This window comes from Trachemys scripta, chromosome 10 (assembly GCF_013100865.1).
Source record: "Trachemys scripta elegans isolate TJP31775 chromosome 10, CAS_Tse_1.0, whole genome shotgun sequence".
NCBI lineage: Eukaryota > Metazoa > Chordata > Testudines > Emydidae > Trachemys > Trachemys scripta.
In genome coordinates this window covers 41280794-41297332 of record NC_048307.1, presented here as the reverse complement: position 1 = coordinate 41297332, position 16539 = coordinate 41280794, and positions in this window count along the sequence as shown.

Sequence of the window (16539 nt, the reverse complement as noted above, 5' to 3'; positions counted from 1 at the left end):
TTGGTTTTCTGAGATTAGCCTCTGCAGAACCAGATATGGAGCATGTTAAGGTTGTCCAAATTAATGGCAGGGAATGCTTGGGGCAGAGGGATACAGGGGACCAGATCTCTCTGGTTAAGCAGAGTGTGGTCCCAAAGGCCAGTATGTTACCTGGCCAAATGGCAGAGATTGTAGGGGTGGGTGAAAGCAGATTCCTTGTACCACTAGCTAAAATCCATGTGGTTTGGGAAGGTTTGGAAAGTGTTTTGACTGTGGGGGTAATGGAACACCTCCTAGTTGACCTGCTTCTTGGTAATGATTTTTTCCATGTAGCTCAGGTTTAAAGTATTTGCCTGCAGCAAGTGGGAGCTCTATGCTGGGACCCCTGAGGGAAAGGGTAAGGTCTCAGGAACTGCTGAGAGAATGGGAGCGAATCTCCTTGATTCTTCTACAGCAGGGGGAAGCCACATGCTTCCAGGTGGGAAGGTGGTTGAGACCAACTCCTGCACTGTAGCTGGAGGCAACACCACATCAGGAAGGGATAGGGGTGTAATTCCTGACAGGGAGAGGACTGTCCAGGTTGTTAGCTGCCAGCAGGTTGCAGCTGAACCAGAGAGAAACCCGGCTCTAGGGAGCATAGAGCAATTTGCCCCAGAGGAGAGCCCAGAGAAGGGGTAGGGAATCTCAGAAACCACAGAGGTGGGCCAGGATTCTTGTGACTCTGTAACACAGGGAAGCAGGGTGCTTCCAAGTATGGGAGGGGCTGAGATTAGCTCCTTTCCAGCAGAAGGCAACATGCCTTCAGGAGCAGTGGCAGAAGAGGTGTTGTCAGTGATTAAGGAAACTGTCCCAGTTGTTAGCTGGCAGAGTTTTGCAGATGAACCAGGGACAGAACCTTTCCTAGGGAGCACAGAGAAATGTGTCTTAGGAGGGGGCCCAGAGGAGGAAACTGGGGGTACAGGAATGTCTCCTCAGTAGTCACTTGGGGCAGGATGCCCAGGACACTAAGAGGATGGCTGGGTCAGCATGTGTGCACCCAGGCTATGACCCAGGTTTTGAGAAGGAAATGTGTAACTGACCTCCTGGAGGGGAACAGTCACACAGCTGATTTCTCAGGGACAGAGAAAGGGGTGGGTGAGGGTACCCCAATCCAGGTCATAGAATATCAGGGTTGGAAGGGACCTCAGGAAGTCATCTAGTTCAATCCCCTGCTTAAAGCAGGGCCAATTCCCAGACAGATTTTTGCCCCAGTTCCCTAAATGGCCCCCTCAAGGATTGAATTCACAACCCTGGGTTTAGCAGACCAATGCTGAGCTATCCCTCCCCCCAATTTTTCAGGATGCTATTTCTGATAAGTTTGTGGAAAGTAACTGTGTCTCTTTAAATCAAGATGCAACTCCAATGCCTGTGATAACAGAGGACCAGGAAGTTGCCAGGTGGTAGTCTGCCAGAATACAGATGACCCAACTGACGGCAGGCGTGGGGGGTGTCTTCCCCCATGCTGGTGAGACACAGAAAGCAGTTATGGGAAAGCTGCTGGGAAAAGGTGCATCTGATCAAAGGGTAAACACACCTCGCCCACAGAGCACAGATCATAGTCCTTTAGGAAAAGTGGGCAAGGAAGGACTCAGTGCTGGGAGGGGGAACACCAGGTAACCCCAAAAGGGGAGCTGGATTTGCTGCATATGTCCAGTCCTGGGGTTGGGAGACCGCTCCCCAAAGGGCCAGCCAATGTGCAGGATCCCCCTGAACACCTATCTTGCCAGATACCAAAATTCCAGAAGCATGATTAAATTAAGAACCCACACAGAGGGAAACACTGAAGGGAAAGAAAAGCCAGTGACTGATTACATGGGAGAGAGTCAAAGGACACCATGGGTAATGAACAAACTAACCTTTAAGGGGGTGGGATAGCTCAGTGGTTTGAGCATTGGCCTGCTAAACCCAGGGTTGTGAGTTTCAATCCTTGAGGGGGCCACTTAGGGATCTAGGGCAAAATTGGTACTTGGTCCTGCTAGTGAAGGCAGGGGGCTGGACTCAATGACCTTTCAAGGTCCCTTCCAGTTCTAGGAGATAGGATACCTCAAACTACACTATCTGAACAGAGGGTGTGGTATCATAAAGATACTTGTAAACACCCATCTGTGATAAAAAATTTGGTCTTAATGTTAAGTTTTGGGGATAAGATGTCAAACCTTATGATAATGCTACTTTTCAATTAATACTGTATCTGTAAACAGACTTAAAGCTTACCACAGCGGATAAACCATAACAAACCTGGTTTGCTGGGTGAGGGGGAAACTGAGGCATACTGTCTCTTGGCCTTAATGGCTGGATGACAAGAAAACTATAACACAAACTGCCTTCGAGATAGTCAGTGACTAACCCTCTTGCAGTAAACTAAGGGGGTGGGGTGTGTCGCTTTGTACCTTGGGGGAACACCCTGCACCCCCATGTTCATCCTTATAATATGATTGTGTGGTATCCAATGCAAAGTTTGTCATGTCGGGTGTTTTCGGAAGGCTCATGATGCACTGAACATTGTTGTTATAGTAATGTTATAGTGTTGTAATTTCATGTATATAGTTATGAGGCTGAAAACGTGTCCTCATGGCATAAAACAAGCCCAGGCAAAACTCTTCAGGAACAGAGGGGAAGTTCACAGCTCATCAGGGCATGTATGGGACAAACCCAGCCCAGCCTCACAGGAACAAAGGACGCTGGCATAGGCATCAACAAAGGATCTGTTGGACTCTTGAGTGAGTCATCTCCCTTCCCTTGGTCAGTTGGGAACTATGATGAGGTAATGCTCACCTGACTCTCTCTCTTCCACCTCCATCTACAGACATCACCACCAAGCGACTGAAGTGCTGATCAAAGGGGAAAGTCTGGCAGAAGGGCAACCAGCCAGACTGTGGTGAGAAGCATGTAAGTTTGTAACTGCATTGAAAGTGTTAAGATCACCTTAGAATGCGTTTTGCTTTTATTTCATTTGACCAAATCCGACTTGTGCTTTGACTTATAATCACTTAAAATCTATTTTTTGTAGATAATAAATTTGTTTATTCTACCAGAAGCAGTGCATTTGGTTTGAAAAGTGTCAGAGACTCCCCTTGGGAGAACAAGCCTGGTACATATCAATTTCTTTGTTAAATTGACGAACATATAAGCTTGCAGCGGCCAGTGGACATAACTGGACACCACAAGACAGAGGTTCCTAGGGTTGTGTCTGGGATCAGAGATATTGGCTAGTGTCATTCGGTTGCATAATCCAAGGAGCAGCTTACATGCTACAGGCTGTGTGTGAACAGCCCAGGAGTGGTGGTTCTCACAGCAGAGCAGGGTAAGGCAGGCTCCCGGAGTCGGAGATTGGAGTGCCCTAGTAGATCACTGGTCCAGATAACACCAGGGGAACATCACAGTGACTCACCCCCAGATCAGATCCATCTCCAGTGCATGTCCCAAGGGTTTCATGTCTGTGCCTCGTGAGCGAGCAGGATTTATGGTATCTCAGACACAGTCTATCAAAAAGGCCACGGAGCTTGAAGTCAGCAACAACTCTGCCTTGTGGGCATGTGGCTGGCACGGATCGACTCCTGGCAAGGGCTTGATTCTCAGTCTGCCGTTTGAAGCAGCCTGAGGAATCTGCTTCCTGTCTTTCCTCATTCCTTTGCTCTCCACAGACCCAGTGTTGCTAGCTTTGCTTGCCCATTCTGCCCCCCCACTTTTCCTCACCCTCCGCATATTATTTTTCTTGTCCTAGGTCAGGTTCTGGGACTGGCCTTGGGGCAGTCAGTGAGTGGAGAGATTCCCTACTGCTCATTAAAAATAGCCCAGCCCCTGGGCTGCAGCTGCTTTGTTCCACACTGGTGTAAAGCCAGCCAGTGAAGGAACTGCTGAGGCTGGTGACATCACCAAAGGGGTGGAGCCTACAGGGGTTGGTCAAGGTAACAGTTGGAGACAGAGTGGATCTCTAGGAGGGAGATCTGGGAATGGTGACAGAGAAAGCTGTTACAGGGGGTCAGACAGAGGGTCTGGCTACACTTGCCTGCAGAGAGAGGGCTACCTGTAGAAGGGTTGTCTCTGAGGAGGGAACTGGAAGATAGCTCAGCTTGGCATCCTGAGCCCCAGAAGCTCCAATATAGATAGAACATGGAGTGCTTTGGAGGGAAGAGATTCCTCAGTGAAAGGCAGGGTCCCAAAGCCATCCCAGTTACTCAGCAGCAAAGGGCTGGTGCTCGGAGGCAACATCAGATAAGGGCAGGTGTCATAAATATAAAGAAAAAGGTAGCATAAAATCCCTCCTTGGCAGCTGTAGTGAATCACTTTACCTGTAAGGGGTTAAGTAGCTCAAATCACCGAGTTGGCACCTGACCAGACGGAGCAATGAGGAAAGAAGATACGTTCAAATCTAGCGGTGGGGATGGAGGGTGGCAGAATTTGTTTGTGGCTCTCTTTTTGTTTGTTCCCTCTCCGGACCGAGGGAGAGACCAAGCAGGTACAACATCTCCTGAAAACATACCTGGAATGATCCATCTAAAATTACAGAAATTGTAAGTAAGGCAAGGAAATGTGTTAGGTTATCTTATATTTTGGCTTGTGAATTTTCCTATGCTACAGAGGTAGTTTTACTGCTGTTTTTGTAACTGTGAAGCTGAGTCCAGAGGGGAGTCCTCTGTGTTTTATATCTTTTTATTACCCTGTAAAGTTACCTTCCATCCTGATTTTGCAGGATGGAAATCAAGTTCTTTTAAGAACCTGATTGATTTTAGTGTCCTAAAGATAAAGGGTCTAGTCTGTACTCACATTGCTAAGGCAATTAATTGGTATATTATTCACAAGCCTACCCAGGAAAGGGGGTGAAGGGGTTTGGGGGGATATTTTGGGGGGATATAGATTCCAAGTGACACACCCCTGAATTTTTGTGTAAATCACTTGGTGGTGGCAGCAATACCATCCAAGGACAAGGAAAGGAATTTGTGCCTTGGGGAAGTTTTTAACCTAAGTTGGTAGAATATAAGCATAGGGGGTCTTTCATGTAGGTCCCCACATTTGTACCCCAGAGTTCAGAGTGGAGGGGGGAACCCTGACAGCAGGTCACGGCCCAATGTGTTTATATATTTGTAAATGATTCAGAACCTCAGTATGCATTGACACAGACAGGATAAGCAGTGTGGCTTCTGTGTATAAAACTGTTTCTTTAATGCCTCCCATTCCATGTTAGATTAGGTTTGTTCTTGGTGTAATAAATAAGAGACTTTGTTTTCACTAACTGCAAGACTAAACCTGAGATGTGTTACTAGCCTGAGGGGTTGTGAGCCTTGGAACAGTCACAAGGGTAAGCTCTCTCTCTCTGACTCAACCACGAGCTACCTATCTCTGCTCTTTACAAAGGGCTTTCTTTTCACTTTTTCTGCCATGTTCTCTCTTTTAACCTATCTTTATAATTTTCTCTTTTGTTTAACCCTTTTTAGATACTCTTTTCTTAACCTAACTTTATATTTAATGTTTTAAATGCTTTTCTATTAACCTACCTTCATATTTTTTACCATGTGCTTACTAAACAGTCTTCACTTTATAAAATTCCCTTTTTTCTGCTGTGCTCTTTTTTAACCTAACTTTATATTTAATAAACCTTTTACATCTATTTTAAATGTTTTTATTCTTTAATAACATGCAAACTAGTCTTTTAAAATCATCTCTCCTTACTAAACCTAACCAAACAATCTTTCTTCTGTTTAATAACCTTTCTTTCCCTTTTTCCTCTAAACCTAACCAAAGCTTTCTTTTTTTAATCTTTAAGCTCTCACTCTGGTCTTACAACCTTGTTCTCTAAACACTCAACCAAACATATCAAAGCACTAGCATGCAACAATCCCCCTATTCAAATATAAATAATAATAATAATAAATTCAATATGGCCGATGGCACCAAACCTCAACACCAATGGAAACAGGAATGGAGGGTGAGACATAAGCCCTAAATAGGGCGTGGAAACCTGTAAAAAAATACATGGTGATGAATACTATTGAGCCGTATACTTCTACTGTCTGTGAGCTCCTTGGTCACAGCTGAGGATCTGGGGCTATAACTTTCCATTTAGAGATCATTTTTCATCTCAAAGGATCATGAAGTTCTTTACAGAGTGTCAGTGTTCACTCATTCATCAACGGAATCACCTCTGGGGTGGAGCACAGCAGCCATCGTGTGCCAGAAAAAACAAACATACAACCCTTTGAAGGAAGAGAGAAGAAGAATAATTTCTCCTGATAAAACTACAGGGGGATTTAGGGAGATGGAAATTGGCTATTACCTGAGTTGGAGTTTAGTCCATCCACACTACTACCCTCTACTGGATGAGATCAGAACTACTTAGCTATGTGTGGTAAACCCTATATGGATGGAAACTAGCAGAGATTCTCCTTTAGCTTATTTGGTAGATGTCTGTGTCTTTTGGAGCCTGAGTTTCTGTCTCTGCTGTTGCCCTGAAATCCCAAGTGACCACAGTGTAAAATGCTAAACGTCCACACATTTGTTGCAAATGATCTAAGCCTATAGTTCTAACCAGCTGTTGAACTGAAAAAAGAACAAACATTAGTGCCTCCCAGATAAACACGGGGAGAGCTGAGAAGCAGAAAGCTGACCCTCAGCCCACTCTCTTTGCTTTGTGCTCACTATCTCCATGTCACTTCTGAAGCCCTGTCAGAATAGTAAGATCTTGCCAAGATAATGAAAACTTCCCTTCCAGCTTTCACTTGGCTCCTTGATCAAATATTGGATGAGTGCAAAATTAAAATTGCAGGTTGCTGCTTTTTCCTCTCTCTCTCTCTCTCTTTTGGTGGAGGGGGCGATGGCTTCATTATTAAGCACATTTTTATGCACATACCTTAGATGGTTCATTTTTTGAGAAGGGAAAATTAGCCAGAAATAATCATTTGGACAATACAGTTTTTAAATTCCTTCCCTGCAACCCCTCTATTATTAATTCCAAGCAGGCCTGGAAGGATCTAATTTAAACTTCTAATTTAATTTCAATTCCTCAATCTGCCTTCATTTTCAATCATTGCTTTTGAGTTTTACATTTGTTTGCAGTGGGAAAAAAGTCAACAATGCTCAGATACTGATTGTTACTTCCTCAGAGTCTAATGAGGGCAGTCGTCAGGATCTGTGGCAGACTCGGAAGTGAAATCCTAGATGAAAACCATGCTATCTGATAATATTGACATTTAGAGAACCGATTGCCAGATGGAACGAACAGCCAACCCCCTCCCCCACAAAAAAAAAAACCAAAAAACCCCTAAAACAACCAGCACCAGTTGCCTACAAGTGCTCTATGTTGCATGTAAGCTCTTTGCGGATAGGGACTGTTTACAAACACAGAGCAAATATAGCACCTAGCACAATAGGGTTCTGGTCCATGACTGCAGCTCCTAGGTGCTACTGCAATATAAATGCTTTTAACTTAATCTCTCCAGGCCTTCTGATGGCTCAGGATATCAATTGTTTTTTGCATTGAGGTAGAAACTGACAGTGACAGACATTTACTGATTACAATCAAATTCTGCCACTTGTAATCACTTGAAAGATCTGATCCTGTAAGGTGCTGAGTGCTTGCAACTCTCTCTGAAATCAACAGGGCTTATGAGTATTCTGCACGTCTCAAGACCAGGCTTTTCCTTGGGGGAAACTGAGGCACGGAGTTTACTGCCAAAAGTGACTCTGGGTGCCCCAATTTTTGGGTGCTCAACATGAGACAGCTTGTGTCTGACTTTCTGAAGTGCTTTTCCCTCCAGTTGAACTCAGGGGCAAGTGTTCAGCACCTCTGAAAATCAGGCTGCAGGTATCTCAAGTTGAGCACCCAAAAAACCCCCAGTTGCATTGCTGACTTGCCCAGCATCAAATAGAACCCAGGTCTCCTGATTTAGGACTTGTCTACACTACAGAGCCTTTCCCAGTATAACTAACTATGACAGCAAAGCCTCCTAGTTGAGACACAACATATACTGGCAAAAGGAAATCTGCCAGCATAGCTACACCGCTTCCCAAATGACCTTAGCTATGCTGACAATGGCACTCTTTTTTCAGTACAGTTGCACCTACAGCAGGGGATTTCCTGGCACGGCATACTACATCCACTGGGATGTGTGTGACTTTTTCACACTCCTAGCCAACACAGCTATTCTGGCAAAAACTGTGCTGTGCAGACTAAATCTCAGTCCTAGACTTTCGCAGGAGGATTATCCTTCCCCTCATTCATATGAGCCATGACCTGGGGCAAGCCAAGCAGCCAGTACTGCCAAGCCCAAGGACTCAAAAATCCTGAGTGAGCCCCCCTCAGATAATCCTGCGATTATAAAAATAAAGAATGTCAGATTCTTTTTGAGTTCTTTGATTTCATCTTTTCTTCCGAATCATGCGGGCTAGAAACTTCCTTTTTTAAAAAACAGAAAGCCAAAATTTTCACTTAGTCACCTGACTCCTGGAGCTGGGGCTTCAGGAACAAACACAAAACACCATGAAACTCATGATCAGTTCACAAGAGCTGGCGACACTGATGCGTCCATAGAGCCTGTCAGCCAGGCTGGAAACCAGGTTAAAAATAAGAAGCCATTTCCTGTGGGGAAACGCATCTGACGCACACTTGTATGCATCTGAAAATGAGCTCCTCTAAGAAAATACATCACATAGCCATCATCTGAGTAGAGCTTCCTGGCAGAAATACATCACACGCACAGAGTCCCCCCATAACAGAATGCCCCCAACTCCACCAGCACACCCCACTTACTCTTCTCTTACCAAGGGTCCTTTCTCCTGTTTCCCTCTCCTCTTCCCTTCCCTGTTTGATTGGATCTCTCTCTGTCCCCAATCCCCACCCTATTATATGTCCATGCTCCTTATCTACCCCAGCCATTTCTGGGAGTGGAGGGTTGTGGGGTCCTGGCTGTATTCACAGAGGCAGATTGTTCTTGGTCACAGCTGAAAGGGATCACATTGTGTGTGTGTGCAGGGGAGGGGGCAGTTCTCAATCCTCCCCCTCTTGGCAGCAAGCCAATCCCACTAGCTTCCGCAATGTTTTAAAAATTGGAATGTCACAGTGTTGATCTAAGATCCATTCAGGACTTGAGTATTTGCTGCAGTTGGTGTGTTCCCAGGGAAGTAGGGCTGTGGGACGATAAAGCCTGACAGTCACAAAGGTGGAGGGGGATTTTTGGTTTGCATTTGGCAAATACAAACTCCTGGTGGTAGAGGATTAAGGATCAAACGGTGCTCTGCTAAATTGCTAAATGCTCCAAAGCACCTGAGATCAGGACCCCAATGTGCTGGGCGTTGCAATGACACAGTAAAAGGCAGGAACTGTCTCCAGGAGTTTACCATCTAACTAGCCAGGACAGATAAAGGATTCAAGGAAAAGCAACTTGCCCAAGGCCATGCAATCAAACACTGGCAGACCAACATTTAGCACTCAGGACCCTAGAGCCCCAGTCCTGTGACCTATCCACTGTACCACAATGGCCCCCACACCTCATTGTACCCAGGGCCTGCTCCAGGCACCAGTTTCTCAAGCAGATGCTTGGGGCGGCCGCTCTGGAGAGGGGCGGCAGGTCCAGGTATTCGGCGGCAATTCGGCGGACGGTCCCTCACTCCACCTGGGAGTGAGGGACCTCCCACCGAATTGCCACCGCAGATCGCGATCGCGGCTTTTTTTTTTTTTTTGGTTTTGGCTGCTTGGGGCGGCCAAAACCCTGGAGCCGGCCCTGATTGTACCCCTATCAGATATAAATGGTTTTGAAGCCCCACTAATTTAGATGGACTAAAAGGGCCCAGAGAGTTTGCCCTGGTCTACACTACGAGTTTAGGTCGAATTTAGAAGCGTTACATCGATTTAACCCTGCACTCGTCCACACGACAAAGCCGTTTTTTTTCAACTTAAAGGGCTCTTAAAATCTATTTCTGTACTCCTCCCCTGACGAAGGGATTAGCGCTGGAATTGACCTTGCTGGGTCGAATTTGGGGTAGTGTGGACGCAATTCGACGGTATTGGCCTCCAGGAGCTATCCCAGAGTGCTCCATTGTGACAGCACTCTGAACTCAGATGCACTAGCCAGGTACACAGGAAAAGCCCCGGGAACTTTTGAATTTCATTTCCTGTTTGGCCAGCGTGGCGAACTCAGCAGCACAGATGACCATGTAGTCCCCCCAGAATGTTCTATGTTCCCCCATCATCTCCGTCCCTGAGGTTATCACAGATTAGAAGGCGAAAAAACCGCACTCGCAATGACATGTTTTCCGAGCTCATGCAGTCCTCCCACACTGATAGGGCACAGCGTAATGCATGGAGACATTCAGTGGCAGAGGCCAGGAAAGAATTGCTGTGTTTGCTTAACGGCAAAAGTATCATGCCTCGCTATTGATCCTGCCTGAGCCAGGTCGCTGTGTCAGCCTTGGGCGGGGGCATCACCGCTTTGTGAGCAGGAAGGCCATAGATATAGACATTGCATTAGGTAGCTTCTGTGGCTAGAGAAAACATTCCTGTGCATTTGGTAAAGTCTATGGCAAAAAAAAGAGAAGTCCTGTAGTGTAGTGGTGTAACCCCAAGGAGATTACATAGATTCCTGGAGCTCTGTCTGCTGGCAGCTCAGGGAGGAGAGTCTGCCCAGCAACCAATAGGGAGTGAGATGCCCCTCCAAAGGAGTTCAGGAGAGGGGAGAAGCCATTTTTGGAGAGGCTGGAGCCAGCCAGGGCAAGGGCAGGACTGGTTGTGTGGGGAGCTGGTGAGTCCCAGGCCTGCAAGCAGGGTTCCCCCTGAGAACTGGCCTCTAGGGACCTGACAGCCGATCCCTCATCTGGGTTTTCTTTCCCTATGGATGAGTCCCAATTGGTAGCATTTGCTGAGAAACTTCCCCAGCCAGGCTGGGTTCACCTCCAGCTCCCTAGGTGAGACTAGTCACCACATGGTCAGCTCTGCTAGTCCAGGGAAGCTGCCTGCTGAGTGTGTGACTGGAGGCTGGGCTAGGAGACTACAGTTAGGGTAGTTGTATAATCTACACCTTGAGCCCTGCACCCCTTTGTGGTGAGGGGAAATCCTGGGACCAACGCAGCCTGATTCCTGCTTGAGGAGGATCCCTGACAGCAGACAGCAGCCCCTCTGCAGAGACTGAAGAGTCCAGCGTCATCTTCAGACCTAAAGATCATTCATGGAGTTCGTGAGTGCACTGTCTTTTAGTTAGGAAATTTGTTTTGGGGACCCCCTACTCCCTAAACTGTGTCCTCAAGCCAGGGAGTAAGAGTTTGAGAATTTTATAACCTGCTGCTTATTATACCTGTGGAGGGAATCACCACCTCCTCCCACTTGTGGGTCCTTTGGGCTGTACTGAACGCAGTCAGCCACACTGCTAAACCACTGCAGAGAATTTTATAGGTCATCAAGGGCCCCAGCAAAGTACGTTTACCAACAGGACACTAATTTTACACTTGTTACATCAAGTCATGAGTATTTTCAGTGTGGGCACCGGTGACCCTAAAAATAGTGTTTCACCCTGTTATGTTGTATTTGTTGCCTGTTTAATATAATTATTATGGTGATGTAAGCAGAGTCAGGATGAGCTCTACTCTGACATCTGGTGGTGAATTATGGCAAGTGTGGAAAAGAACTCCAAGGGCTGATCTTGTTTGCATAGGCACACCCACCTGCCTGGCATGAGACAACAGCAACTGAAAATGGTTACTTTGGCAGGTGTGGGATCCCCAGTTTCTCTGTTATTGGGGCAGGAAGAATAAAGTTTTGTTACTCTGATTCTGTGAATCAAGGCCAGTGGAACTGTTGTATGACAGAAGGACTCACCATTAACTAAGTAGCTCTTGCTTGACAAGGGGCATGGGTTAGAATTTCTAGTGAATTGAGAGAGGATGGGGACAGGGATTTGTACTGGATGGTATGGGTGCCTTTTGAGAGTCTGAAACACCAATTGCACCACTGTCAAATGTCAGAGCTAACTTTGATTCCATTAGGAGTCTGATTATAGGCTGCTGAGCTGAATTCACTTTGGGCTAATGGTGTACCAGCACTGGGGCTCCCCTACTATGAGCTGAATTCACTAAGAGCTGAAATCACAAAAGAGCTAAAGTTACTAAGAGCTGAGATCACTGAGTGCGTGTTAACTAGTGGGGGAGCCTGAAGCTATATTGCTAAGCAGCTGGAGGAGCAGCGAGCGGCGCGGAGCCTTGCAGGGACGGTTGGAGCAGCCCAAGGAACGGTGAGCGGAGCCGTTTGTGGGGACGGCTGGAGCGGCTCGTAGAGCAGAGCAGTTCGTGGGATGGCAGAAGTGGACTGGCTCGTGGTGAAGGCTGTGGCGGAACCCCACGGAGAGATGGCCAGTCGGCCTTGGATCACGTAAGGTCCCCCTTAACACCCTGTGTGCCCCCCTTTTACTCTGGGGCTGCACTGACCAGGGACAGAGACTTTGGGGGTTGTTGGACTTTTGGGACTTTGGGTGGTTGCTGGACCCAAGAGACCTTGGGGATGTTGGACTTTGAGGACTCTGGGTGATTTTTGGGTTGCTGGATTCAAGAACCAAAGGGAAAGGACATGGCCCAATTTGCTGGGGTGGGTCTTTTGCTCATGGTTTGTGTTATGAATCCTGTTTGTGGTGTTTTTTTTCCAATTTAATGCTGATGTCATTTACCTCATGTTATTAAACATTTTCTGCTACACTCAGATGCTGTGCTTGTGAGAGGGGAAGTATTGCCTCTTAGAGGCGTCCAGGGGGTGGTATGTAATTGTCCCAGGTCACTGGGTGGGGGCTCGAGCCGGTTTTGCATTGCGTTATTGAAACGGAACCCCTAGATACAGAACCCGGCCCTTGTTGCTGCCAACTTAGATGGGCAGGAGGGTTACATTGAATATATTTTTATGTGTTCTGTTATTTCTTGGAAGTCTCTGGCAAGTAAGTGGGGATTACTCTGTAGTTAGAATTTTCTGCCCAAGCTGGCCTGGTGACACTGCCAGGAAGGAGCGAGGGGGGTGGAGGCACCACCAAATAATTTCATAGAAAAAAAAGAAAAAAGATTCACCCTGCCGAGTGGGTGGTGGGATCCAAAAGAACCCAGACCTGTCCATCAAAACCTGTAAGCGGATTGCCATTTAAGGAGGTAACCAGGTAGAGAGGGGTGCTACAGTGGTTATCATGTTCACCTAACACACGCAACGTCACTGGTTTGAAACAAGTCACTGTTCCTTTTTCTGACTCCCCTCCTGCATTTTTAGTCTTAGAACAGACCACGCTATGAAATTTTACTTTGAATTATATTAATTATGAGTTAAATAATATGGAACCTCTCTCTCAGTTTTAGTCCCGGGTTCCTTACCCTTTCAGCTGCTCTGATAACATTTTTGTTAGCAGTGGGAGGAAATTTTCATGAAGCCTTTTATAGGGACTAATGCTGTCTAGGACTCTGAAATAATCTTAACGTGGCCCATAGAGTGCAATCCTTCATTCTGGATTTGTCATTCCACAAGATGAACTGCTCCTTACTACTGTCCAGGCTTCATGAGCCATGGGACCAAGGGGCAGGCTGGGGTAGGTGCGACCGCGCGGTAATGCCGGCTGGGAGAACAGCCTGAGGCAGAAACCTCCAGCTTGCATGATATTCCAGGCAGGACTGAATCTCCATGAGACAAAACTTAGAGGAGAATGACCGGGAGTCACTCCCATTTGGTGCTCTAAGAGGAGGATAGCCATGTCTGTCCAGGCACCCCTGATCGACCTCACCAAGGTCTGCCAGCTGAGTGGGGCTGAGCGGGACCCCGGCTGGCAGGAGCCGACGGACGGAGCCCCAGACTGGCAGTGGGCTGAGTTGCTCACCCCGCTGCCGGTCTGGGGCTCCGTCCGCTGATCCGCTCAGCCCACTGCCTGCCTGGGGTTCCAATCATCCAGGCAGGCAGTGGGCTGAGCAGGTCCGGTGGACGGAACCCCGGAAAAAAGGCATGAAATGATTGTCTGCCGTTGCTTTCATGGAGGGAGGGTGTGGGACTGACGACATGTACCCAGAACCACCCATGACAAACTTTTTGCCCCATGAGGCATTGGGAATTCAACCCAGAATTCCAATGGGCAGTGGAGACTGCAGGAACTGTGGGATAGCTACCCACAGTGCAGTACTCCAAAAGTCGACGCTAGCCTCAGTACTGTGGATGCACTCCACTGAGTTAATGGTCTTAAGTGGAGACACACACAATCGACTGTATAAAATCGATTTCTAAAAAATCAACTTCTATAAATTCAACCTAATTTCGTAGTGTAGACATACCCTTTGTAACGAAGCTGCCCTTGGTAGGACACAACTGAGAGTATCAATTCAGGACAAATTGCTTAGAGCAGGGCAGTCATAGCCCAAAGCTAGGTGTCCTTTATTATTAAGGCACGTCAAACCAGCCAAACAGAGAGGACTTTGGTTTTACCCCACTGACTAACCATAAGTCACACAAGCAATTCCTTAGACACTCCAGTTTCCCAGTATCGCCACCAGCACTGCTCCTTATGGGAATGACTGGTTATGAAAACCAATACCCCAGTAAAAGAAAAAGGGTTCTCCTGATCCCAAAGGACCAAGCCCCAGACCCAGGTCAAATGATAACTTAGATCTTACCCAAAATACATGCTTATAGACAATTCTTATTAACTAAACTAAAATTTATTAAAAAAGAAAAGAGAGGGAGTTGGTTGAAAGATCAATATACATATAGACTTACGTTCAATTTCTTGAGGTCCAGATACATAGCAGAGATGGTGAGTTTGTAGTTGCCAAAAGTTCTTTTAGAAATAGTCCATAGGTTATAGTTCAGTGTGCATATTCAGGGTGACTCCAGTCAGTGACTGGGGATCTCAATTCTTATTGCTTAGGATTTCCCCTTCTTGAAACCCAAAGCAGATTTGAGATGAAGAAGGATTGTGTCCCAAGGTTTTTATACATTTCCAGCAGCCTTTTGGCCTGAGAAAACAATAGGCTTAACTTTCCTTCTCCCAAACATCATGGTAATTAGCTTAGAGTAATTTATCCATTAAATAGTTCAGATATAGGTTACCACAACTTTCAAAGAGACATATAGACAATAATACTATTTCACTCAAGTGTCTTTCTAAATATTAATACTCCTTTTTTTGATCTTTGAATCAAAGCCATAGTAATTGACAAGACTTACATCACAAGACCCGAGCAAACAACTACCCTTCTATCTCTAACAAGGCAGGCTTGCATTTCAAAGCTCTGTTCATTTACATATCTTCCTAACAAGTCTTTAAAGTTTGGCCATGGGTCATGTCAGCCTGTGAGTTAATTAACTCTTTCTGGCCCTGTGTCACCTTTCAATGAGATATTATATTACACTCATAACGTCACAGAGTTAAAGGTGTAAACAGGAGCCTTTAAATGTCCAACATTAAATAGCGTTAAACACAGTTCAGTGTTTGGCACACAGAGACCTCAGCCTGCTCAGTACCATGGTAAACACACCATTGAATGTCTTTGTAACCTTTTAGTAAAGATATAGAAAAAGAAGGAAAAACGTTAGAGCCTTTGAAATGTAAAGTATTAAATAAGGCTTCCATTTTAACAGCATCCCATGTTCCTGTAGCTAGAGACATGTTTCAGAGTGGTAGCCGTGTTAGTCTCTATCAGGGTATGTCTACACTATGAAATTAGGTCGATTTTATAGAAGTTGATTTTTAGAAATCGATTTTAGAACCGTCGATTGCATATGTCCACACTAAGCGCATTAAGTCAGCGGAATGCATCCTCACTACTGTGGCTAGCATCAACTTGGGTAGCTATCCCACAGTTCCCGCATTGGAATTCTGGGTTAAGCTCCCAATGCCTGATAGGGCAAAAACATTGTCACGGGCAGGTTCGGCTTTAGGCTGATTCCCCCGAATTGGGCCCCGCACCTAAGAGGGCTCCACGCAGTGCCGTAACAACGGCGAGGTGATCAGGCAGTGTCCCTGCTGGAAGAAAAGCTGTGCGGCTCTCCTGGAAGCAGCTGCTGCTGCTGCTATGGCAACAAGAGACGCTGACGCTGGCCAGCAGAGGGCTGAGGCAGAGGCAGCTGCTGTTGCACGTCGGGGGGTGTGTATGGGGGTGGATGGAGGCACAAACGTACTTCACAGCCCCCTCCTTCCCTCCCCCGGCACCCACCTGGAGGAGATGCCGAGGGGGCTTCCAGTCCGGTGAGAGATAGGATCATCTGTAGTGGACCTCACTCACCTGAGCAGCTCTTGGGGCTTCGGTGAGTGTTTGAACCTGTTATTCCCCCCCAGCCACCACTCCTGCAAACACTAGGCAAGGGGCAGCCCCATCCCCCACCCCCAATGAGGCTATGGTAAGGGGCAGCAGAGGAAGGAAGCCACATGTGATGGCAGTCCCCTCCCCCCCAGCACCCCCTCTCCGGCCCCCAAACTCTGTCCCAGAGCCTGCACCCAGCCCTCTGCACTCCCTCCCAGACAGGGCCGGCTCTAGGATTTTTGCCGCCCAAAGCAAAAACAATTTTGGCCACTCCCCCCCCCCCCC